Below are 25,622 nucleotides of genomic sequence, written 5' to 3'. Positions count from 1 at the left end.
TTGGAACTACTGAGGGAGTGAGCATTCTACAAGCAATAAGGTATTTTCAGTGGGAGACTGTAGCATTAATAAGTATAAAAGGACTCCCTCTGCCCTTGCCTATTTTGTCCACAAGCTATTTGATTTGCTAGGCAGTGTAGGTTTTTCAATAAACATGGATGGAGTTGAAAATAAGGTCAGCAACACAGCCAAAATGGTCTATTTCCAGAGCCTCTTAGAAACCCTTGCATGAAGCTATGGGCTTTGGGAGAAACTTAGTAATTATTTTGAAATATTTGCTGTCTTTTTTCTGTACCTGCTATTATGAGAATTCCATCTAGAAATTATTTTGAAATGCCAAACCACTGTCTGTATCTGCTCTTAAGACTGTCACTCACATGACTTGATGGGGCTGCATTAATTTAGATTGATTTATTTTAGAGTGCTGCTCTAAAATTATATGATGAAGACTGTGTAGAATGGATTTACCTCTAGTCCATTATGAGGAACACAGATTTCCTATAGCCTTGGGATATCCGAGAAAATAATCCTGGTTTCTCTGTGACAACTGCCACAGCCCAGTTGCCATCCAGGTACATCTCCTCTGTCCTCAGTGCTTTGCTTTTTTGTTTGTTTTGTTTTGTTTTGTGTTACTCTTCTCCTCTCAGGTCACATTTTGTAAAATTCCAATTTTCATATAACCTAGAATGACATTTCTCTTTTGCCTATTATGTCCACTCACCAGCTGCAGTCCATTAGGGCCCTTAGCATCTTTGTGGGCAACATCAGGTCAAAGCAGGTAGCCCTGGTCCTTTTTGAGATACAAATGCCTTCTTAATGCCTACATAGTCAAGAAGACTGGTTTTTCGACAGCTATTCAGGGAGCTAAACATGAAATGCAAAATAATTTTTTTTTGGCTTTTGAGTATTACTCTCCCAAATACACACAAATCCTCAAGTCAATATAATTCCCAAAACCACACTGAAAAGTAGGGAAATGAATTAAAAGATAAGTCACCAAAGAAGATAGCATAAGATCAATACACATTAAAAATTTAACAAAATTAGTTACTAAAGAATTGCTCATTTAAAGCATAAAGTATAATGTGAGATGGACACACATTCAAAACAGGTAAGACTATAAATCTATATATTTCTAAAAAGCTATTTGTCAATCTATAATATGAGCTTTAAAATAGCAGCAAACTCTGAAGAAATCTATTTATGTACATTCTCTATATGTCTGTCTGACTCTGAAATACATAGCCCGTTCTCTTCCTAGCTCCCAGATCTTGAGTAATTGTGATAGATACCATGAAAATGGCAGCACCGGGATTTAGGAAGCTGACAATGTTGCAGTCCAAACCTGATCTTCTTTCTGCCTCAAAATTAATTGAAATTAAATCAAATTCACTAATTTTTCTGAGATTAATGCTAAACTTCTTTTCATTTTGGGGGTGAGTGGTGGCGATTTAGCAATTATGACAGTTTTCCTTTGATTCGGATGCATTAAGCTCAGGATAGTAGTATAACTTTTTAAAAAGCAACACTGAAATCACAGAATCAAGGTTTATTTCCACTCATATGTCATGATCCAATGTGGGTTGACTCTGGCACCTCTGCCCCATGGCATCATTCTGGACCTCAGATGCTGATTTATACCACCTAGTGCTTCTGTCATCCCCAGTGGCTTCTCAATCCCCACTGGATCTTCATCCACGCCAGCTGGCAGAGGCCGAGAGGGTGTGAGCCTCATACTGGAGATTTCAGCAACCAGGCCTGGAGATTTAACACATCATCTCTTCCTACATTCTTTATACTGGAACTGGGCTTCAGGACCCCCCCCCCACCCTCCGACCACATTGCGGGGTAGGGGGCGGTGTATGTGTGTGTGTGCACACGTGTGCATGTATGTTTGTCTGTGCACACATATAGAGGAATGATGGTCTGGCTGTGTGCCCAGAAGGAAAACCAAACAAGGCTGCAAGCACATAGAGGTCTTAATGCTGGTGGAGGGTGCGGTGAAACGTACAATTACTAAATGATTTTTCTTCTGCTTACCTCTCCTGTCTTGCAACAGGAATAACAGTCAGGTAGCTTTATTATAAGGAGTGACTGGTCCATGGACAAGGACCAGAAAAAGAGCCATAGACAGAATTGATGGTGTTCAGGAGCTCGTTCTAGCTAGATCAGCAGGCACTGTCTGTACTGTCATCTGTTTGGCCTTGGAAATGCCTGCTTCAGTGGGTACAATGGACTTCCGCATTTGTTTGATGCCTATGTCTTTAGTGTTTTACAGATGAAACGATTCTATACACTGACCGGAAATGGTGCCAGCAGGATTGCTTCCTTTAGCTGTAGGAGGAATCCCATGTCCAAGGAAACTATGTCCTTGATCTTTACTTGACTTGGGTTTTTACTTTCCAAGCTGCTTTTCATCATCTCTTGCATCTTATTAAGTGGTTAAAAATAAAATAACATTTTAGAAAACATAAGTAAGGTGGGAATGCTTTCAATAGCCAGCAGAGAAGGCAAAAATAATTTCTTTCCACCTACTTCCACCCCGCACTGTCAAGAAGAGCATTCTACCTTTGTTTTATAGGGCGGAGAGTAAATCATTTTTAAGTACAAATGTATTACTTACCCACAGAGTTCTAGAAAAAAATGCCTATAAGTGCTTAAGATGGTGACAGAGTTGTTCAAAACAGCTGTCTTTAAGCTTTCTTCTTCTTTTTATTAACACGTATATATCCAAATTCCTCTCCCTGGCCTTACTGGCAGTCAGCACAATTTTTGGGTCTGTGCACTTGGCATTATCTGTACACAGGGTGCTTTTCTGAAGCTGGAAGGATTATAATCATGTCAATAGAATATTAAATGACTTTTAAGTATATCCTTTTAAATGGCTTGATGTATTCTTAAATTTATAATGAAACATCTTACACATACACAACAGGCTTAACCACAGGTATATTGTTATAGATTTGTACCGTTATAGGGAACCTCTGGAACCACCAGGCACAACCTCGTCTCTCTTGCCTAGATCCAACTATTATCTTGACTTCTGTAATACTCACTCCCTTGCTTTTCCTCATAGTGTCAAGACCTGTGGATATACATCCCTAAAAATGGTTATCTATTTGCCTACTTTCAACTTTCAAATGGTTGCTTAGAAGGATCTGCCAAATCTCCTTCAACAGAAGCATCTAAATTCCAGTTATACCTCTAGTCAGAAAACCCTGAATACATGTGCAATGTATTCCAATATTCAGAATTTGCACTCTTCTCTTTGTTAAATATACATATAAATATTTAATATGTTTATTAAAAAATAAATATTAATATATTTATATATATTTAATCACACTAGATAGTAGCTGTGTTTATGTTTATCTCCCTCATCTCAGTTGCTTTCCGCTGTGAGCAGTTTTTATTCTCTTTTTCACCAGATAAATTCTAAGCTCACAATCAGAGGCAAAAAAAGTAAACAGTGACAGAGACCCTGAAGAGTCACTTGGGCAAATAGGGTTAATTTTATCACAGTTTGGTGAGAGTAAGAGTCTTATATCCATATTGTGAATTTTAAAAAGTACAGTTTGGGCAGCCTGGGTGGCTCAGCGGTTTAGCGCTGCCTTCAGCCCAGGGTGTGATCCTGGAGACCTGGGATTGAGTCCCACGTCGGGCTCCCTGCGTGGAGCCTGCCTCTCCCTCTGCCTGTCTCTCTCTCTCTCTCTTTCTCTCTCCCCCCTCCCTCTGTGTCTCTCATGAATGAATGAATGAATGAATGAATGAATAAATAAATAAATTCTTTAAAAAACAAAAAAAGCACAGCTCACTGTGTTAAATTGTTCTCCTTTTGTCAGTAATTCTGTGTACAATTGTCAACAGGTTTGCATTACATTTTTTGGTGGTTGCACCTCAGCTGTCTCGCAGTTTCTATCAGAGCATTTCAGTTGTTGAGAACCACCGAGAAAGCTGATTAGAGCTGCCAGTGGGGCTCTTAGCAGTATATCGTGCTCCAGATAGGGACCAAACCCTCTGTGTGCTCTCCAGTGTCCCAGGAAGTGGGAAATGTACTGTATCATCATGAGCTGCAGATTTCTGGAGCGAGCCACAATTTCATTCTGTAGAAACCAGGGACATTTGTGGCCTCTCAGTCAAGAAAACTTAAGTGTATTTGAGACAGACATTTCTTTGGATTTTAAGTCCACAATTCCTGATCCAGACAGGTGTTGTTTTCCTTCATGACTTGTGCCCTCTCCATCATCATCTACAGTGCTATCCTCAGTGCTTGCTGGTACTGTGTTCAGTCTTGTATGTTGTGTTCAGTCTTGTATGTTACGTTGGCCATGCACATTGCATGCACACATACACACGTACACGTGTACACACATGCAGTTACTGTGATAAAACTTTATTCTTCCTTACAGTGTGATAGCTTGTATTTTTTTTGATAGCTTGTATTAATGAGACGTCACACATAGAAATTACTATGAGCTGGTGACCTCCAACTATCTTTGAAATAATTAATAATGTGCTGAGAGGGGTTGATTTACATATTCATGAGAGTTTGTATCATTTGGTTCCTAAGCAGTACAGTAAAACAATTTAGTGTTTTAAATGCATTCCAATTTAGCAAGAGTAGGAGTGGTTTAATATTCTAATGTCAAGATGGAAATAAATATATAATATCCGCACCAAGCAATTATGTCACATATTTCCAGTAAAATCTGAATGCTTTCCAGGGTGTCTTATATATTCTACAACCTCAGAGTTTGGAAAATCCTTTCTTTTCTTCTTTTTTTTTTTTAAGATTTTATTGACTTATTTATTTTAGAGGGGCATGGAGGGGAGAGAGGGAGAGAAACTCTGAAGCAGGCTTCACCCTCAGTGTGAGCCCAACCTGGGGCTCATACCCTTGACCCTGAGAACATGACCTGAGCTGAAATCAAGAGTCCAACACTTGACAGACTGAGCTACCCAGGGGCCCGGGAAAATTAATATTTCTTATGTTGCCTGCTTGTCAAGCCTTTACCAGAAATCTTTTATTTTGGAGTTATGTGTTTGCAGAAGGAAGTACCACGGAAAGCAGTGGGAAGAAGTGGGGAATAAGAAGGTGCTCAGGAAGCAGTTACTTTGTCTGACGTCCCCTCTTGCTGCCAGGAAGGCCTCTTTCTGTGCTTGACAAGTAACAGTGTTTCTGAAATTGGCTACTGTATTGGTTGGCTAGGGCTGCCATAAAAACGAACAAACAAAAAAATACTACCAACTGAGTGGCTTAAGTAACAGAAACTTCCTTTCTTACTCTTCTGGAGGCCACCAGAAGAGGCCTCTTTCTGGGCTCACAGACAGCCGCCCTCCTGCTGCCCCTTCACTGGGTCATCTTCCTGGGGTCCTGTGCAGCCCTGGTGTCTCTCTCTGTGTTGTCATCTCCTCTTCCTGTGAGAACACTACGCAGATGAGACTAGAGCCCACCCTCATAACTAAGGTACCTGTTTAAGGCCCTTCTCCAAATACTGTCTCATTCTGAAGGTACTGAGGCTTTTAACATGAAAGCTTGAGGAACACAATTCAGTCCCTAACAGCCCACCCTCTAGATTCTGAGATAGTTTTCAAATACCTGGCACCCCCCAATTTAGAAAAGGTCTATCAAACATGAACCTTGAATGTAAATTCTGCTCCACAGTGGTTTAATTATGGGGTGCTCCTAATGGTATATCTTATTCTCCCTCCCTCTTTCCCACTCTCACCCCCCACTCCTCCTTGGTATTGGCTGGTTTCCCATGATCAACTCTTGTATACCCAAGGAACACTGGGAACTTTTTGCCAATTATCTAGTTATAAAATCTGGACTCTTAACAAGCATTTTTAGGAAAGGATCCACTGAAATTTCCATCTTTTGTAAAAGTAAATGTACAATAATCTTCTTGGAGGTGGAGGTGGTTGGGATGTCATTTGCAGTCCTGTCTCAGTCTTCCGTTTTCCCAGATGGATTGTCATGAAGCAGAGCCTCTGAAAAAAGTTTTACCAGTTATTATAGACCAAAGTGCTGAAACCAACAGGATGCAAAAGATAATGGCTCACACACAAATGTCGCTTGCTTTGTGCCTGGGATGGAGGCAGTTTTTGGATGGCTGAGTGGTTTTCTTCAAAGTGGTATTTCTGTCCTTTGGCTCTGCTATGCCATTGGTGGTCACACTGATCCCCACATCCACGGTCCAGCTGGCAGAGGGGAAAGAAAAAAATAAATGAAGACATGTGTCTTTCTCATAAACCCGCACCTGAATATGGCACACAGCTCCTTGTTCCATTGGCTGGGACACAGCCATTTGGCTTTATGTGCTTCAGGGAGCTTGAGAAATGAAGTCTAGATAAATGTATGGGGACAGAGAGAATTTAGGTAGACACATGGAAGCTTATGTCAAAAAGGTCTCCCTTTAGAGAGTTAGTTATTCAACTTCTAAGTACCTCCAGGATTCAGGGATCATGGGCCAGGTACTGACTTTGTGGTCATGTACTGCTTATCCCATTCCAGATTTGCTTACCAGATATTGAGCAGTTTTCTCATTTAAAATGAAAATAAGCCTGAACTCAGAATTACGTGAAATTGTATGTAAAAATGACCGGCACAGCATCTGATACACAATAGGTATTCTATGCATGATAACTTCCCAGGCACCCCCAATTATAGGCCCTAATATCAGAATATATTCTAGATACTTAAAATTCTAACAAGGAACTTGAAACTGAACCTGAGGGTTTAATTAAGGTTTCAAGGCTAAAAAGCAAAAATAAAACATTCTTCTTTGACATTTTCTATGTTAGCACATTCACAAATAATGGAAATAATTAATTCCTGTGAGTCAGAAATTAACATTATAGAAAGTATAAAACATTACATAAATATAATCCTGTAAAAAATACTTAAAATGTTCTCAATAGGAGTTGTTATTAAAATTCCTGAATTAGATTCATTCTATATAACTAGATTTTTCAAACTAGTCTTTTATAATGTGAATATATGTAGAAATATAATTACATTAAGGAGGCTATCTTTATTATTTCTCTTCTTTTACTGATAGCATCACTAGGGTGCTTTCCCTGGGATTTTAGTGTACATTTTAAGTCCTTTCTCAAAAATTTTATATTCTGAGGAAGCCATGTAAATGTATAAAATATACACAAATATGTGATTTAAAAATCTTTCTCAAAACCATAGTTTCCTATTATGTCAGACACACTGATATTTTCAGTTTTAACCTATTTTGGATGTATCCAAAACAAGTAAAATCCAGCATTCTTTTAAGTCAGCCCATTTTAATTAAGCCTTATCCCTTCAAAGGAATACCATAACGTCCCTTAGGAACCCACTTTAGTGCTCAGTCATTGCAAGTGCCAGAAATATACTCAATACTATGTAAATAAATACTTGCTTATATGATTTTTAAACATAATTCATGTCTTACTCTGAAAAAAAAGAGGAAACACTTTAATCAAATAGACTAGATTTGAAAAAAGTAGGAAAAAAAATCCCAGCCAGCCAGCCATTCTTTGAAACTAATCATTTAGAAAAATTTAACAAAACATGTAAATTTTTGACACAACTTAATAGAAAACATGTTTCAGACGTTACATTTCATTTTCAGGAAAGCCATTACCAAAGACAGAAACAACATGCAGGCTCTGGAGCTCTATCCCTAGAGGGGGCCACCACCCCACTCCCACCTGGTGTGTCAGTGCCACCTCTATCCATGCCGTGTTCAGAGAACTCCTACCCACCCCACTCCCAACCGCAAGCCAGAAAACGCCTGTCATTCGTACACACAATGACCTCTAGAGAAATGTAATCTAAAATATTTTAATAGCCTAAAAAATAGTGACTTCTAGCAGTGTTTACTTCTCCATTGTGTTGTAATTTGTAAATAAATTATTTGTTATATCCTTCAAGGTTCATCAGAAATGCACTAGCTCACTGTTTACAGCTTTGGCAATGATTGTTTCTGCTATGCTGATTCTTTTAAGGGAAATGGTCACAGTTTGCTTGCAATTTGTTCTTTGGGACCTACAATAAGTTGAATTCATGTGTGAACTTCTATTTGTTTCTCACATTAGATGGCTATTGTAGGAATAGTGCTGATATAGAATTCATAGGATTCATCATGACTCTATCACTAACTAACCTAGTTAATTTAGTCAAATCACTTAAGAGCTACTGGACACTGGGCAAGCCTTTTGCATATGTTACCTTATATAAGCTTCAAAATGAGGTTGTGTGGTCAATATTAATAATCCCAATTTGCAAGTGAGAAAGCTGAGGCTCTCAGAAGCTAAATTGAAACATGAGTCTACCTGACTCCAAAACTAATTTTCCTTCTCTCCACACTTTTTTCATGAAATTAATTTCATTTCCAGGACTTCATCCACCTCAAAAATGCTACAATCTTTGACTGTTGAACCCTAAACCAAGACTTACTATTTATTTCCATGACATTTAACAGACTCAGAATAAAAAACAAAACCAAACAAAACCCCAAAACCAAGAGTAAAATCAGCAAGTACCAGCTAATGGATATACATCATATACTAACATCTCAGTCTCTCTGTGGTGTCTTTAAATAGTGGTTCTCAAATTATGTTGCATGGTACCATGGGGAGGCATTGTCCATAGGGCGTATCAAGGCTTATTTTATATAGAAGGAAATATATGGATAGCGACAGTACACACAAGTTACACCTGTTGTATTAACCGAGGGTCCTGTTTCAATACTTATCAAGATTACACCAGGCAAAATGGAGGATCAGAGACTTTGTTTATAATGGTTTAGTTTTTTTTTTTCAATTGAACATTTTTTTAAAGATTTTATTTATTTATTCATGAGAGACACAGAGAGAGGCTGAGGCACAGGCAGAGGCAGAAGCAGACTCCTGCAGGAATCCTGATGAAAACTCTATCCCAGGACCCCAGGATCACACCCTGAGCCGAAGGCAGACACGCAACCACTGAGCCACCCAGGCACCCCTATATTATACATTTATGAAGAATAAAAGAATTACATGCCTTGTACTGTGAATTAAAATAGCAAAATTTAAAAAAATAGTGAAAGCCAAATTTTGATTGCCCTCTATCGTTGACATAGAGAGGAAACCTGAATTTGTTACTATTAAAATACTGTGTTATGGAATGTTTTTAGTACGACCCGAAAGTAAAAGAATGTGGGTACTTCACACTCTAAAACAACTTGAATCATTTTTTCCTTTGGGTTTCTTACTCCCTATGTTAACTTGAACCCATTTCCATCAGAGACAGTTTATTTTCTATTATTCACTTTACTTAAATCTGGTATTGGTGAGTTTTTATTGTTCACATATAACTAGGCAAGTAGTAAAAGATGTTGGTACAGAGGGAGTAAGATCTCTTGTTGGATGAAATACTACCACCATCATCAGAATTTATTCATCTAGTATACCACTTTAGAAAGTACTGTTTCAAAAGCTGGGTATTATTCTAGGCTCTGCACAGCTGCCTTCTATCAATAGAAGGAATAATTACCTATAAAGTATGCTTAACTGTACATACATGCTAAGTATAGCACACTGGTTATAAATCAACAACAGCTAAATTCAAACTTTATTTTCCAAAGCAAACCTCTAGGCTGCAGTTTTGCCATTCTTCTTTCTGATCCAAAAATAACAATAAATCAAGGTAGAAAAATAGCTGTAAAGCTGATAATGAGATTTGCAACCAGCTAAGATGCAATCTAAGTCATGAAGAAGTTTAAAAGTCCTGTTATTCATCCTCCACTGTGCCTGAAATCCAGAAAACCCCATTAAGGGAAAAGGAAGCCCACCTTGTCATTTAAGTAGGAAGGCTGGTACAGGTAGCTCTGTTTTTCATATCTATGCCCCAAGTCTAAAATGTGTGTTGGGAAAGTTAGAGGATCTCTGACAATTTTGGAAGCATTTGGGGATATAATAACCGCTGGCATGGATATGGATATTCTGTTTACCAGAGAGACTGAAATGAGACTCAGGTAAATAATAAGCATTTCAGAAAATTACCCAATCACATATTTAACCACTCCAAGACATTCTCCAGGGAAAATAGCATGCATTTTACAAAATTGCTTATAATTGTGAATTGTGTGTTTGTGAAGGAACCCAGTGAGGTGGTAGGAGGCACATTTGTCAGAGCTTAGCAATGGAGTCTTTTTTTTAAAGGACTTTGAATATAAGAGAAACATTTGCAGCTGCTTTTCAGATGCCAATAAAGTATGTGTTTCAGAATGTTGGACATAACATTTTAGAAAAGACTGCCCGAGGGGTTTAATTCAGAGTACCTTGAATTGAAAACATTTAGCTATTGCTTTAAGAATACATTTTCTTTATGAGACTCTAACTACATTGTAAGGAGATATATTTCTAAATTTTAAATATTAATTATTCATATTACACAAAATACCCTATTAAGTTTGCTGTTTTTACTTCATGTAGAAATGGATAGTTTAATTACTGTATTCTTCAATAAGTTATACAAATAGTTTTTAAAAAATTTCCCCTTAACGTGTAAGTGGGCTTTCCTTGTCATTAAAAATTATTCATGGTCCCCTTTTGGGGAACTATGTTGAACTATTGCATGTTATAGAATGATAAGATATTATTTATATCACCTGAGTAACAACAGACATTAGAGCTATACATTTTACAAAGTTTTCCCTTATAATACCAGATAAAGCTGATCTTACTATCATGGCCATTTTATAGGAAGTAGCATCTTCTACTTTTTAGGCTCTGTTTGGGTTAAAGGGGGGAACAGTGGTTCACAGAATAGGTAAGGCTTGCTCCCCTCATGGAGCCCACAGTTTAGTAGAGGGGGGTGGCAGGGAGGGTTACAGATGTCCATCAAACAACAGCTGCTGTATAATTTCTGATTTAGATAAGAGGTGAAAGAAATGGAGGAAGTGGGGTAGGATAGGAAGAAGAGTCCTGACAAATGGACCATCTCGAAATAAAATCTGGAGACAGGAAGTTAGAAGGCAGGTTTGATGAATGGAAAACGGACTGGGGTGGCTGGATCAGAGTGAAAAGAGCCCGGAAAGGTGGGCGGGGCCAGGACAGCCTTCACCTGAGGTTGCAGTGAAGACTTTGGCCTCTTTAAACACCTGTGTTGGACCTCAAGGAAGAAAGGTGAGAGGGAGGTGTTGAAAGAAAATGCTCTAGTTTCTGCCTTCAGTACAAGATGGATGAGAATTCCAAAAAAAAAAAAAAAAAACACCTATGAAAGCCAAAGATAAAGTTTTAGTACTTTCTCTCTATACTATTATGAAGATTCATTTGTGGTGAATGGGCTCTATTTGGAGGTTGCAGAGTTATCTTCAGTTGTACTAGCAAATGTTCATGAAAAGTATCGTGGAACCTAAAAAACCAGAAAATTATTTTTTTTATTCAACTTGATGTGGATAAGGGTACAGTTTTCCCTTTGTGAGGAAGAAAGCAGTTGGGGAGAATGCTAATGAAGTGGGATTCTATGAATCACTCCTGCTGAATTTGCTGTAGCCTATGCCTCTCAGATCACAGAGAAGGGCAATGCAAGAAGCAAACACAGAATGTCTTCTTGGAGGTCTGCCTCTGAGGATTATGCCCGCTAGCACAGTGTCAACTCATAGAAGAAATTTCTCTCTACACTAAGACTCTAGTGTTGACAGGAACAGAACCAATTAAAATGGGCATAAGAGAGGAGGAGTTCATTATTAAGGGTGGGGGGCCTCCTATTGCCCAGGGATTGATGTGATAAAGGCTCTGGTCTCCGTGTGTCCACTCCACCTGTACCTGTGTGCTTCCTTCCATCTTTGCTGTAAACCAGTTTCTTCTGTTTCTCCAGCTCCTGGAGCTGAACATACAAACCTTAGCTCATATTAAAGTCACATGCCTTGGTCAAATGACTCATTTGATGCAAAGATATTTGGACTTTAATCGAGGAAGAACATTGATTCTCGTGAATTACACATATACTTTCTCTACCAAATGTAACGTCACTGTTAGAGATTACGATGTTTCCTCTGTTCTGACTACTAGAAAGATCAGAGCTTCCAAAGCACATCTTCCGTAACTATAATGTTGTATGGTATGTGCTTTTGGGTGCTGTCCTAAATCTGTGTCCTTAGTAGTCTCTTGCAACTTTGTGTTCTCTCCCATCTCTTTGTTTATTCACTTTAATCTTACTCTAATTGTGTATATTTGTCTAGTGTCTCAAATCCTTTCTAGAAGGTTGCATGGCTAGATGGATAAATTAAAATTTCCAGTAGAAAATAGTCATAGAATATCTAGGTGCCAAAAGGGTTGAGAACAATTATGGTCTAGGACATAACAAATATGCAACAAAAGTATAACAATAGAGAACGTATTCTTTGTAGAATTTTGTTCCTTTTTTTCAGTCATTTATTTCATGGCTCACTAGTGAATGGAATGCCTTAGGTGATAGCCTAAAAAAGCCACTGATCATATGTGCTTATTTAAATCCAAATTTGCATCAATTAAAATGATACAAGATTAAAATTCAGTTTCCGCTGACCATAAAGTGATGTAAATATGTCTAATAGCTGCCTCACTAGAGCAGATGTAGAGCATTTTCTTCATCACAGAAATTTCTATCGCACAGCATGACATCAGATAGTCCGAAATTTCCTCATTAATAGCTTGAAAATAACATGTGAATTAAAAGATCCAAAATGACACCTTCTGCTTCTTTCTTAGTCATATTTTGGTGCTTTTGTATTTTTTGTTTGTTTCTTTGTTTGCTTGCTTCTGTTCTACCTGGTAGCTATCAACATGTTTGCCTTACTTCATCCCTCAATTTGAGAGGAACATTTCCTGGTTGGAATTCCCACTGCTGCCCATTTGCTCACTGTGTTTGCACTAATCAAGATTCCATTTTCACCCATCACATCAGTGCTCTGGCTACACCTACCATGACTCTTCATACAACTTCTGAAATTTAGTATCACATCCTCCTAGGTCTCTTCCTTGATGGCCTGAATTTCTCTCTTGTTAACTCTCAGCACCCTGATGGTTTGCTTGTGGGTCCTCACGTGGAGAAGTTCTGCTCCCCTCCACATCCCTGGGCCTGGGTGGCCTGCCCACTTTCCCTCTGTCACTCCCCGAGACCTCAGTGTCCTCCTACCCAACTAGACCTCCCCAGGTCCAGTGTTAGGTCTTCAAGATGCTCATCTCCTGTGCCCCTCCAGAATCTTTACCTATGATTGCATTACTGAATATAAATCATTCCCAGTAGCTCCAAATTAAATTGTAAGCATCTTGAATACACCTTTCAAATTTTGTTTTCTTTGGATTCCCCATCGCTCAGTGCCAACCTCACAAGGAAAAGCTACTTCATAAGTGGGCGTCAGCTCAGTTGCTGAGGTGATATAAATTTTGTACCAAAGCTAGTACCTCCAATTTCTGGCTGTAGCTCTGATTCTAGCTCTCTGTGTAAGCTTGGACTGCTTCCTTCCCAGTCCAAAATTGTTTCCTTACTCACAGGAAGAGTGTGCTAGTCAGTTGCTCATGGTTATACCAGCCTAAAATTCTGTATTTTTATAAAGTTAGTCTTCTAATCTGTTTTACTCTTGGGTCCCCTTATAGCTCTTGGTAGTAACCGACTATTAGAAATTGCTGATTAGGGACACCTGGGTGGCTCAGCCGTTAAGCGTCTACCTTCGGCTCAGATCGTGATCCTGGAGACTCAGGATCGAGTCCCACATCAGGCTCCCTGCATGGAGCTTGCTTCTCCCTCTGCCTATGTCTCTGCCTCTCTCTCTCTCTCTGTCTTTCATGAATAAATAAATAAAATCTTTAAAAAAATAAAAATTGCTGATTATACATCTAATAAATCTGATGACTGTCATTTGGTATGTGAGCATTTTGCAATCCTCTACCAAGCCTCCAGTTACATTGTGCTATGTTGGAACAAATCTATCCATCCATCTATCCATCCACCCATCTGTCTGTTCATCCATCTGTCCATCCATCTGTCCATCTATCTATATGTCCATCCATCCACCTGTCCATCTATCTGTCCATCTGTCCATCCATCCATCAATAGATTGGGATTATCCTAAGCTCAGTGCCACTGCTCCCAATAGAAATGCAAAAGCCAGAAGACACAATTTCCTCTTTCAAGGAATTTCTAGTCTTATTTGGAAATAGACACACACAAAAATATGACAAAAAATTATTTATTTATTTATTAGAGGCAAATGCCTGCTATATTTTGTGCAACATAATAGTTTATCATGTTGTTCTTCATTAAAATCGCCCGAGTATCTTGTAACTAGGACTTAATTTTGAGCAATTCTCTATACCACCTATTCAAGCCATAAAATTCTCTTGGTAGAATTTGACCTCAGTTTTAAGGGACTCTGTCCTTCTGAAATTATTGCTGAATACTAAAAGCATGATGCAGCAAAAAGCATTTTGTTGTTCGTGGCCAAAGAATTTGTATTGTGTTAAAATGTTTACTGTAGCAATGAACACTTAACTCAATCGTGTCCTCGGTAATAGTTTAGATACGTGTAGATATAAGCTAAAAACCACAAACGCTGGGGGAAAAAAAAAAAAACAAGATTTGATGTATGCTCTCAGAGTACTTATGCTTTAACTTAGCTATTCTTTTGTGTTGAATTTTGATTCTGCTGGTACTAGAATGGAAATTGGGGGAGGGGGAATGAATCTCCTCTTTAAAGGTATTACTTTGCTTAGTATGCCATTTTTATTAAAATAAAAAATAGAAAAATCCAATTCCAGTCCACATATATATGTATAGGTGTTGTTGAGTTATGCCCTGGCTCCCATGTACACTTACATGATTGATGTGGCTTGCGCTGACATCGTGCCATCATTTTCAAATTCAGCTCAGTCTTACACTGCTACCAATTAAAGTGTGAGTGACACTAACTAATTAAATCGAAGAAAAGGGTATTCATAAGTGGATGATGTAAATAGAAAATAAAGTTAGCAATTGACATTATGACCATAGGATTTTTTTTTTCTTGAAGAATGAGCTGTGTGTTAAAAGGTATATTTCAAGACAAGAAAGACAAAAAAGCCATTTGATTGACAAACATGATTTGTGGTTCAATTAGCTACATTTATGCCTTGCTCACTGAAAGCACACAACACCCTTCAATTTTATCACAAAGCTTCTTTTATGTTAATGAACTATTAGCTGTCAACTAATTGGTCACACCTGAAAAAAATGAATCCAGATTCGTGCTTTGGTAGATTTTTTCCTATATCCAGGGAACCCCAAAGTGCACTTGAAAGGCGAGATATATAGTCTGAAAAGTTGTGACCATTGGCTGTGCAACCCATGTAGAAATAAGGTTACAGAAGCCAAACAATGGAAAAGCATACAAGGACCTAGCAATCAAGTTAAATGTATTTGAGTCAGTGAATAGAAAAGATAACTGAAATACAATATATAGTCATGGCATAAAAAGTATGTAGAACCTGAATCTGTGAGTGATGAAAATCTGTATTGCTACTGAGTTTCCTTGGAATGGTTAGCATCTCAGAAGTACTGACAACACAGAGTCGTGGTGATTAGAAGTGAAAATGAGACACAATTGTTCCATTAGTCTCCCATTTATAATGGCTTTTTAGTGCACTCTGAAGCATTCAGAATGTCACCTTTATATTTACTATAATGGCCAAGCTTTCCAACCAAACACATTCTAATGGAGGGTCGAGGAAGGGCTCACCGTCTTTCACAATGAAGAGCACGCCAGTGGGAATTCAGCTTCAGTCTCTGATGGAAGAAATGCAGACATGCCATGAGCTCCCACGTCAGAATGTTCACTATCCTCATCATATATGGTGAAGGAAATTCGATGTCTTCTGAAATGAATGACATAGTGCCATGAAATCAGCTTGCTTCATACAGACTCCTGGAACCTTAGAGCTGATTATAACCCTGGAGATTGTTTGACCCACCTGGATACTTTGTAGGTGAGGAAACTGAGGCACAACGAGTGGCTGTGGTAGAGTGGGCATGAGACTGGCTTTCTGCTCAGACAGACCTGAGGCTGAATTCCATCTCTTCTGGCTGTGTGACCTCAGGCAAATCACTTCACTTCTCTGAGCCTCGGCTTCCTGACCTTTAATTGGAGGGCTGCTTCTCTAAGTGGGCCTGAGTTAGATGGTTAATGTGGAATCCTATTGTTTTCAACAGCTTTATTGACATAAAAGATGCACATGTTTAAGATGTACCATTCAGTAAGTTTTACATATGTTTATACCATTGAAATCAACCACAATCAATATAAGGAACATATCTATCAGCACCCCCATACCTCCCTGCCCTACCCGCATCCCCCAAGCAACTACTGATCTGTTTTCATTTCCTCTGCATTTGCTAGAATCGTGTATAAATGCTACATACAGTATGTATTTTTTAAGTATGATTTGTTTCCTACAACAAAATTATTTTGAGATTTATCATTGTTATGTATGTATACCAAAAGTCCATTCCTTTCAATTGTTGAATTATATGCTATTATATGTATATAACTACAAGTTGCTCATCCATTCAACTGTTGAACATTTGGGTTGTTTCCAGTTTCTACTTATTACAAACCAAGATGCTATGAAATTTTATGTGAGTCTTTGTACGTACATATTTTTTTTCTTGTATAAATACTTAGAAGTGGAATGACTGAATTATATTTTAGGAGTTTCTTTTTAAGGAACTGCCAAACTATTTGCCAAAGTACTTGTACCGTTTTAAGTTCACATCCAGAATGTGTGAGAGTTGTATATGCTCCATATCCTCTTTAACACTTGATATAATTAGTCTTTTAAATGCTGATGTTCTACTAAATGTGTAGTGGTAGTTTATTATGGTCTCACATTGCATTTCCCCAATGACTAATGACATTGAACATCTTTTCAGGCCCTTTTGCCATTCTTTTCTTTTCTTTTCATTATTTTCTTCAGTGAAGCATCTCTCCAAGTCTTTTGTTATTTTTAAAAATTGGAAAAAAATTTTAAAAAATTAAAAAAAAATAAAAAAAATAAAAAAATAAAAATTGGGTTGCTTTCATATTATGAAAATTTAGTATAATAATATATGATATAAATTTAATTGATATATCCTAAATACAATTATATTATCAGATAAATAATTTGCAAATCTTGTCTTCCTGCCTCTGCTTTATCAATTCATTTTCTTTATGGTGTCTTTCAAGGAACAATGGTTTTTAATTTTGATGAAGTCCAATTTATCAATTTATTTTTTTGTGGATTGTGCTTTATGTGTCATATCTAAGAAATCTTTGCCTAACCAAAAGTCACAAAGGTTTTTTCGTGTCTTGTTCTAGAAGCTTTGTTTAATGTTTTAGATTTAGGGCTCTGATCTATTTTGAGTTATCTTTGGGGTCTGGGGCAAGGTATGAATTTAATTTCTTTTTTTCATATGGATATCTAATTGTTCAAACACCATTCCTAGAAGAGAGTATACTTTCCCAAATGAATTAACTTTGCACCTTTGTTGAAAATCAGTTGGCCATATACATAAGGGTGTTCTTTTATGCTCTCTGTCCTGGCTCATCAATCTATGTATCTATCTGTATGCCAGTTGCACACTGTCTTGATTACAGACACTTGATAATAGTATTAAAATCAGGAAGTTTTTAATCCATGGACTTTGTCCTATCTTTTCAAAGTCGTCTTGGCTGTTCTAGGTTCCTAATGTCTTCTGACTTTGAGTCTGAAGTGAGGAGGCTGATAGCAGGCCAGGCAGGAAAGAAAGAAAAAGAAAGAAAGAAAGAAAGAAAGAAAGAAAGAAAGAAAGAAAGAAAGAAAGAAAGAAAGAAAGAAAGAGAGAGAGAGAGAGAGGAAGGAAGGAAGGAAGGAAGGAAGGAAGGAAGGAAGGAAGGAAGGAAGGAAGGAAGGAAAAGAAAGGAAGAAATTCATTGGTCTTGCATATGAAAAAGATTTCTAAAGAAAGAATAATTTGGACAACAGTAAGCAATAAAAGTTAAAAGCTGACAGAAAGCTTTCTTTAATGGAATGTTTAGTTTAACTAATTTGCATGAACTATGATTTCTGAGTTAAAAGCCATTAGCTTTTTAGCCACTTTGCCTTTAATCAGTCTCATTGTTGTTTATCACTTTGATTCCTTCATTTATCCGTTTCAACCCAGCTGATTATTCATTTTCAATTGCTGAGGAGTCCTTTCCCCAGATCCCATTTCAGTGGCCTCAGCATTTTGTCTAACAATACGTGGCCACCACCTATTGGCAAACAGAGGGCATTATCTCCAGGTCTGCCGGCCTCTGGGGAGGAAGTCTGTTTCCCATTCACCTGCTTTATAAGCTATTTTCTGTGAACTGGTCACCATGAAGATGGCCAACAATGCCCCTAAATTCTGATTAATAGAATGTTAAATGATGAGATTCTAAATAAGGAAATATTTTTTTTTTTTTTACACCCAGTGGCTTCACTTTGAATTGTTACAAGTAGTGTTTGTCTAGTGTCCCTTTTTGCAACAAGTTTTGTAATGGAAGTGATAAAATGCTTTGATTATTGTCATAATAATAGCAACCACTTAACTACGGCTTGCCATGGATGAGGCACTGCTTTTAGTGCACGTTAGGTAAAAATGCTGGCAGTAACTCAGTCTTTAGGAATGTTAGAAATGTAATCTGGAGTTTTCCACATAATGGGGAGGTATGTGTGCATAATCCTTCAGTACTCTCATCCAGTCCTCTTTGGGGTAATCAGTTACTGGGTCTTTCCAACATGACAATGTCAGCAGTACCTGAGAATGATGAAAATTACTATCATATGAAAGGTCACCAGGAAGAATGACAGGGATATTGAAGGATTTTCCATTTTTCCTCCCTATCTTTTCTACCTAGGTCCCTTCCTTAAAAGATTTCTGCTAATGTCACCCAGTGCAATATTTTGAGAAGAAAGTATTGCCCATAAGGATTGTTGCAGAGGGCATAGATGACAGAAATGATATAAAGCCCTCCCATCATGTAAGTGCCCCAGTGACAAAAACCTGGGCATTCCTGTGGCCACATATCCCTGGACCCTTGAGAAAATCCTCCCACCCTGGCAGTGCTCAAAACCATTATGGAATAAGTGAAAAAACATTTAAGCCAAGTAAAATGATCAATAAAATACTTACCTGTGGGACTTCCTTAACCATGCTCCCACCTGAAAGAAAAAAGAAAGACTGTTCACTATTAAGTTGGCATTGGCAGTTACACTCTAGTGAGGTTTCTCCACCAGGGCAGGGTTCCCGTGTCAGGACGCAAGAAGGTGAGACAATTCTCGACATTGTTTGGGGTGACAGGTCCATGGCTTTCACAAGGTTCTCAGTAAAAGAATCTGTGACACACCAGAGAAGCTAAGCATCATGGATCTAGTGTCAAGACTGTTGTAATTTTATTTAAAATAAGAATTTGAGAATCTCTACTATGTGAACTAGATGTAAGGAACATTCTAAAATTCTTTAGCACAATATTTGTCATCTTTGCACAAAAGGTGAGTAGAGCCAGAGGAGGAGAGGAAAGGGATCCAGGCCCGCAGTCACTGTGCTCTAACGGCTGGAGGGCAGGGCTGGAATCCCAAGGAGCTCACAGGACGCTGGAGTCTCTCCTCCTGGCTGCTTTCACCTGGACCCCTGGGCCGTGAGGTCCCCTTCCCCTCCCAGCAACACCCCTATCCACAACCCCTGGCCCCCTTCAACGACCCTGCCCCCCAGGCCCGACAAAATTCCCTGTGCCCTCTGCCCTTCAGCCTGCACATCTCCCTCCCTCTGGGACTCTTTGGAAGCAGGCCGTGCCCCAAGAACACCCCTCCTCAACTGCCCTCTCAGGTGCCAGCTGTCTCCCTCTCCCTCTCCACAGGCCACAGCCCCAGAGGCACAGCGGGGGCTCTTTCATTAAGCACACTATTTTCTCTTCTAGGGCACTATTGCCCTCCTTAGCCCCAAGCTCCTCTGAGGTTCATAGCATTTGTCTTAGCCGCCTGCTCTCCTTGTCTTCCTGCAACATGGGGTCCACTGGTCTTCCCTGCTAAGTCATGGAAGCTTCGTCTCCCCTCAGCCAGCAGTCTGCTTGCTGGACCGGAGCCCCTCCTTGCACCTTCCCCAGCACAGAGCACGGGCAGCTGGACCGGCTGGGGTTACAGGCCATCCAGGCACACCCGGCTACTTGAAATTCCTGGTCAAAGGAGCACTCAGTGCCGCCTGACGGTCACATCACTCTCTCTGGTGGCCCCATGTCCCATGCTCCCATGTGACCATTCATACCTTGATCTCTACCCTCCCATCTCTGACAGTCCTCCTCCCCTCTCGCCCTCACCCGATGACCACACCGCATACGTATTTATCCTTGTAATGGAAAAAGTGGAAGCCACTGGGAGGGAGCTTCCTTACTGCCTCACAACTAAATCTACAGCCTACTTGACAGTTGTCTCCAGCCTGGGCCACGTCCCTCCTGTTACGGGGAAAGAACTGTTCATGCTCCAAGCCCAAGCCAGCCCTTCCCCGGGGGCTCCGGTTTCCTGCCCACTTCCATGCCTTGGGGTTCTGCGCCTTTAGTCACCTCTCTACCTCCTGCTGGGTCGATCCTCCTGTTCTCTTTCTTCTGGTGCAGTAAATAAAGGAGCATTGGACAACTCAAAAGCCCACCTGTGAACTGCTTCTCCGCCTCCAATTTCTTTCTTTTTTTTTTTTTTAAAGATTTTATTTATTCATTCATGAGGCACAGAGAGAGAGAGAAGCAGAGACACAGGCAGAGGGAGAAGCAGGCTCCACGCAGGGAGCCCGACATGGGACTTGATCCCGGGTCTCCAGGATCACGCCCTGGGCTGAAGGCAGTGCTAAGCCGCTGAGCCACCCGGGGCTCCCCTCTGCCTCCGATTTCTAGTCAATTTCTCCGCATCTCTTCCCAGCAGAACTGCTTGTAACTGTGGTCTCCAGATGCTGCTTTCATTTATTTACCTCTCGTTTCTTCCTCAGTTCCAATCTGGCTTTTGGGCCCTCCATTCCACTTTTCCTGCTAAATAAAGTCAACCAGTTGATTTAAAAAAAAAAAAAGTCATATTTAATGAGTGGTTGTTATGGGCTTCCCAGGATTTTTTTCTCCCTGGATGGTGGCTCCTTGTCCACCTGACTTCCAGTCTCCAAAGGCTACATACAGCCCATCGGCAGCCACCGATGTCCTCATGTCTCCTAAGTTTGTATCTCAACCTGGAATTCCCTCGAAACTTCAGGATTTCATATCAGGTGGGCTCCTTGAAAACTGCTCAGATTCCCCAAGGCATCAAAAATGTCTTGGCTTGTCTCAAAATCAGCCCTGCTCCCAGCCCCACCTGTATACACCCCCAGCCAGGCCGGCCCCTCTGGCACTTCCCACGGGGTCGGCATCACCCAGTCGTACTTATGCCAGGAATCTCAGCACCACTCTTGTTGCTCCGTTCCTGGCATGCCTGGGAGGCCGTCACCACTCCCTGGTGATTCTCACCCCCAAAGGATCTCCAACATGTCACTTTACTCCACCTCTGGGCCACCATCCGGGCCTAAGGCTCTACCATCTGTTTCTTCAACTACTGTAATAATCTAACTGCTTTCTCCACTTCTCCCCTGGGTGCATTACAACCAGTTGCTGCATGTAAGAATGGTGTTTTCTAAATGTGGATTTTATAATATCCCTGCCTCTAGTACTTCCTGTTTGATTTGGGAAGGAAAATACAAATTTTTCATAATTTTCTACAAAGACCCACAGGTTCCTTTCCTACCTCTTCTCTCCATGCTTGCCCCTTCCACAGCCATACTGGCCTCCTTTTTGATCCTCAAGCAAGCCAAGAGATCTTCTATGTCAGGGCCTTTGCACATGCTCTTCTCTCCCAGCCTCTGCCCTGCCCCCACCCCTGCATAGCTGCTTCTCAGTCTCGGCTTCAAGAGTCTCCCTTAAACCATGTATTGGATAAGCCAGGCACCTGCCCACAGTTCTCTCTTCACACTGCTGCATGCTCCTCATAATAATTCGTAATTATTTCTTCATGTGTTAGTTTGTTTGATATTATCTCTTAAAAGGCCAGAACAGTGTCATCTTGTTCACTGTTGATTCTCAGGGCTTGCTGCTGTCTGCAGACACATAGTAGGGGCACAATAAATACCGGTTGGATTATTTAATACAAATAAAAATATCGTAATCTGGACTTTTAGGACCTAGGCTGCCATAATTCTTAACTTCTTTTACATGGTGTAATTTGGTTTATGTTCTCACACACCTTTAAAAGCATCCACATATCTTAAAACTTAAATATCAGCATGAAATTTACAGGTAATCATAAATTTGTAATGTAGTACAGATTTAGTGCTAGATAACAAACCAAGCTATTATTTGAATTTCAAAAATGGGAAGGCTTTAATATTTGATAGGCACTGAGTGTACCAGGGTATTCAGCTGGCTAATAGAATTATGATTGATCTGAAATGTGAGGAGAGCATCATTTCTGTCTCTCCCCGTGGAAGAAATCAAACGGAGAACAGGTCTTACCTAAAGGGAGATTTACTCATCTTGTCCTTGTAGGTGTTAACCAAGAACAGTAGAATTTTTCAGTTTGAGCAAGAAAATGCACTTCTATAAGTGTCATTTATTTCACAATTGCATGTTTTGTATCTTGCAAATTGGTTCTATTGAACCTTCTTATTTTTACACATTTCCCCACTATGTATTATTTGTGATATTGATAGCTCATCACAGTGAAATGAAAAATCATGTGTATGGTATTTAAGGAGATCCGCTAGTAATGTTAAACCAAATGTGCCTAACCAAGGAGCAGCCATTGAGAATAAAAGCTCATCTGAATTTTGTACCTTTTCGCTCCTTTCTGTACCCGTGTCCCTGACTAGTAAAGCACAATTGCATCCCCTTTGGAATGACTACCTCTAACATAATTACATATCTGGTATACCTAGATCTTCATCTTCTTGTATTATGATGGTCAAACCAAACTTATTGACTCGTCCATTAAATCAATTCAGAGGACAGAATTTTCAATACTGACTTTTAAAATATTAACTCACTTATAGATTTGGCAGGGAGAAAAAAAAGGCCTTGATGCCCCATTTATAGCTATTTGAAATCACCAGCCCTTCCAACTTATTAGTTTCAACAATTATTTAGAAATAGAAGTCAATTAGAAGTTCCAATAGAAAGCATGAAAAGAAATTTCCCTGGGGAATAAATGTGTTACTTGGTAGTGTTGCTAAGTCAATTAAATTACAGCCCATATTTTGCCAAGATGTAAAAACTCTCAACATATTCATGTAATAAGAAAAAAGAATGGGCTTTCAGGCCTTATAAGTCAGAAGGCCAAACAATTTTGTCCTAACTAAATATATATGTGTATCACTTATACTCATGCTATTTTTATTAATGTCCTATTAATTTAAAATATGCAGTCACATTATATTGCTTCAATCAAACTATCCCTGTATTTATAGAAAAGAATTAACCATCATATCAAAGGCAGTGCAAACACAGAAGAATATAAATTCAATGATCGATATAATTATGTGTGAAGAGTGGGCTTTTTTCAAAAATCAGTTGAATTCATCTCTGTTTTGTTTTTCCAAGCATTCTGGTTGTCACTTCCTGCCGGCCAGAGATGAAGGAGCAGAAAGGAGTGAACGGTGGAGAAGAGGGAACCATGGGGTGGGATGAGAATTTCTAGATCTAACTACACGAGTTATTCGACTGGGGGAGGAGGAACTAGATCTGAATGAGTAGGCCTTACCTGCCCCCTCCGCTGCCACCACCCTAATCCACCCAGCTGCTCCTCAGTATAGACTATTCTAGAACGCTACAAGGAAGGAATAATAGTCTTTGTTTTGTTTTGTTTTTTTCTTTTTCCCTCATGCTGACAAGAGGTGCAGATCAAGGAGGCAGCAAAGCCCAGGACCCTTGCTAGAACTCAATTTCTAGAATTGAAGACTTAGTGAAAATTTTAAAGCATTAAAAACTCCCTAGGAATCACCTCTTCTACTTAGAAATCCAGCTTGCAAGTGATTACTTTCCTTTTTCCTTGAAAGCACTAAAATGATGTCTAGTTTAACATGTACAAGTGATGTATAATCACATATTTAGAAACATGCGTACATTTGTACATACATCTCTATGGGCACATGCCTCCATACGTGCTGGGCACGTTGCCGGTTGCTGTGTGGTTTAGAGAGACGGCACCTGGCTTTATGGATTCTACAGTTGTCAGAGAAACGAGCTGTTTCTCAGGGCAGGTCCAGCAGCATTAGCAGGAGCAGGTGGGCCCTGCTGGGTTAGCGAGACCTCATCAAGGTTCACCTCCAGCCAGCTCCCTGGTCCTAAACCCCAACTGCTAAGAGTCACCTACTGACAGATGTGAGAGATCTCTGCCCTCACCTTTGCCAGACCCTCCATCCCTGTCCGCCAGTGACAATGTCTCCCTGCTGCCCCAGGACGGTTTTTCCGCTTCCTCTTTCCCAGTCATCCTCTCATGCATGATGGCATCCCATCAGCCGCAGGGAAGGCCACAGAGAGCTTTCACTTTAAGCTCAAGACTAAAAGGCACTTGAGCAGAGCAACTATCCCCTCATCCTCCACTTAAATGTTTGAAAGGAGGCTTTTAACTCTCAAGAGCTGGAGCACAGAGGGGATTATTTTCGAGGTGAGGCTCTCCAAAGAAGCAGTGGCATCTGGCTCTCCATACACTTGGCAGCATTGCCTCCCCAGCAGCCCCTTTTCTGCTTTTGCCTCATTAAAAGAACCCACAGAAGAGAAGTGACTCTTAATTAATGCCACTCTCCAATGGCCCAACAAGGGCTGGTGCCCAGGCCGGGACGCAGTCAGCTGGCCTGCTACTGCCTCTGTGGACTGGTGGGCTGGCACAGCAGCGTCTGACTTGGCCGGGGGCAGCACACCAAGCCCTTTGGAAAGATGAGCTGTTATCCTGAGCACAAATCACAGCGTGGATAAAAATGTTATGCCAATATTTTCGTTAGGTTACTTTTATGTTCTGTACTCTGGGAGCATAGGAAAGTTTATAGTCTGAAGTTCCATTTTTATGTACACATTTGTGGTACATAGACAAAGCCACGTAAGAGAGTGATTCAGACTTGGCAAAAAGTAAAGGAAAAGAAAGGCGTAGCTCCTTCACTCAGCGGATATGTTCTCATATTTACCAGTGCATTTGAATAAATAGATTGTACCCACCACTGAATGCATAAAATTTCTCTCTCTGTGCATGCATGGGTTGTAGATGCTCCCCCCAAATGAATACATGTCATGATGTCTCAGCTCTGCTGTAAAAGGACACCCACGTAAGTGTTAGCTCAGGTCGGAGGGAAGCTCTGTGCCATAGCCTCCTTGGTGCTGGTTCTACCCGGCCCGCTTGTGGCCTCGGGGCTCTGGAGTGCGCCTGAATAAAATGTCTCACAATCAAGGCCAATGAATCCCAGAAATAAATCCACATAATCCACCTCATTCAGGTCCCATTCTTGCTGTGTATTAGTTAAGAATCGCTATGTTCAGCACTTCCACAAAAACCAGGAAATTTCACATTGAGATACGTTTTTCTTAACTACATGCTTG

General features: G+C 39.9%; 1 protein-coding gene and 1 long non-coding RNA gene across 2 annotated transcripts in view; one reads left to right on the top strand and one right to left on the bottom strand.

The window, feature by feature from the left end:
- The window catches only part of PRKN (parkin RBR E3 ubiquitin protein ligase), a 1,297,938-nt gene that overhangs the window by 893,625 nt on the left and 378,691 nt on the right, over positions 1–25,622 (top strand). The gene's annotated exons all lie outside the window — the stretch shown is intronic.
- On the bottom strand, positions 4,965–19,357 carry LOC140617036 (uncharacterized). Its single transcript, XR_012017316.1, has 3 exons — positions 19,169–19,357; positions 15,735–15,870; positions 4,965–6,201 (listed from the first exon to the last, which is right to left on the bottom strand). It is a non-coding gene; the product is annotated as an uncharacterized lncRNA (long non-coding RNA).

The sequence above is a fragment of the Canis lupus genome, chromosome 1 (assembly GCF_048164855.1).
Source record: "Canis lupus baileyi chromosome 1, mCanLup2.hap1, whole genome shotgun sequence".
NCBI classification, from domain to species: Eukaryota; Metazoa; Chordata; class Mammalia; order Carnivora; family Canidae; genus Canis; species Canis lupus.
The sequence above is the reverse complement of the archived record's forward strand: the minus strand, read 5'-3'. Positions and strand labels throughout refer to the sequence as shown.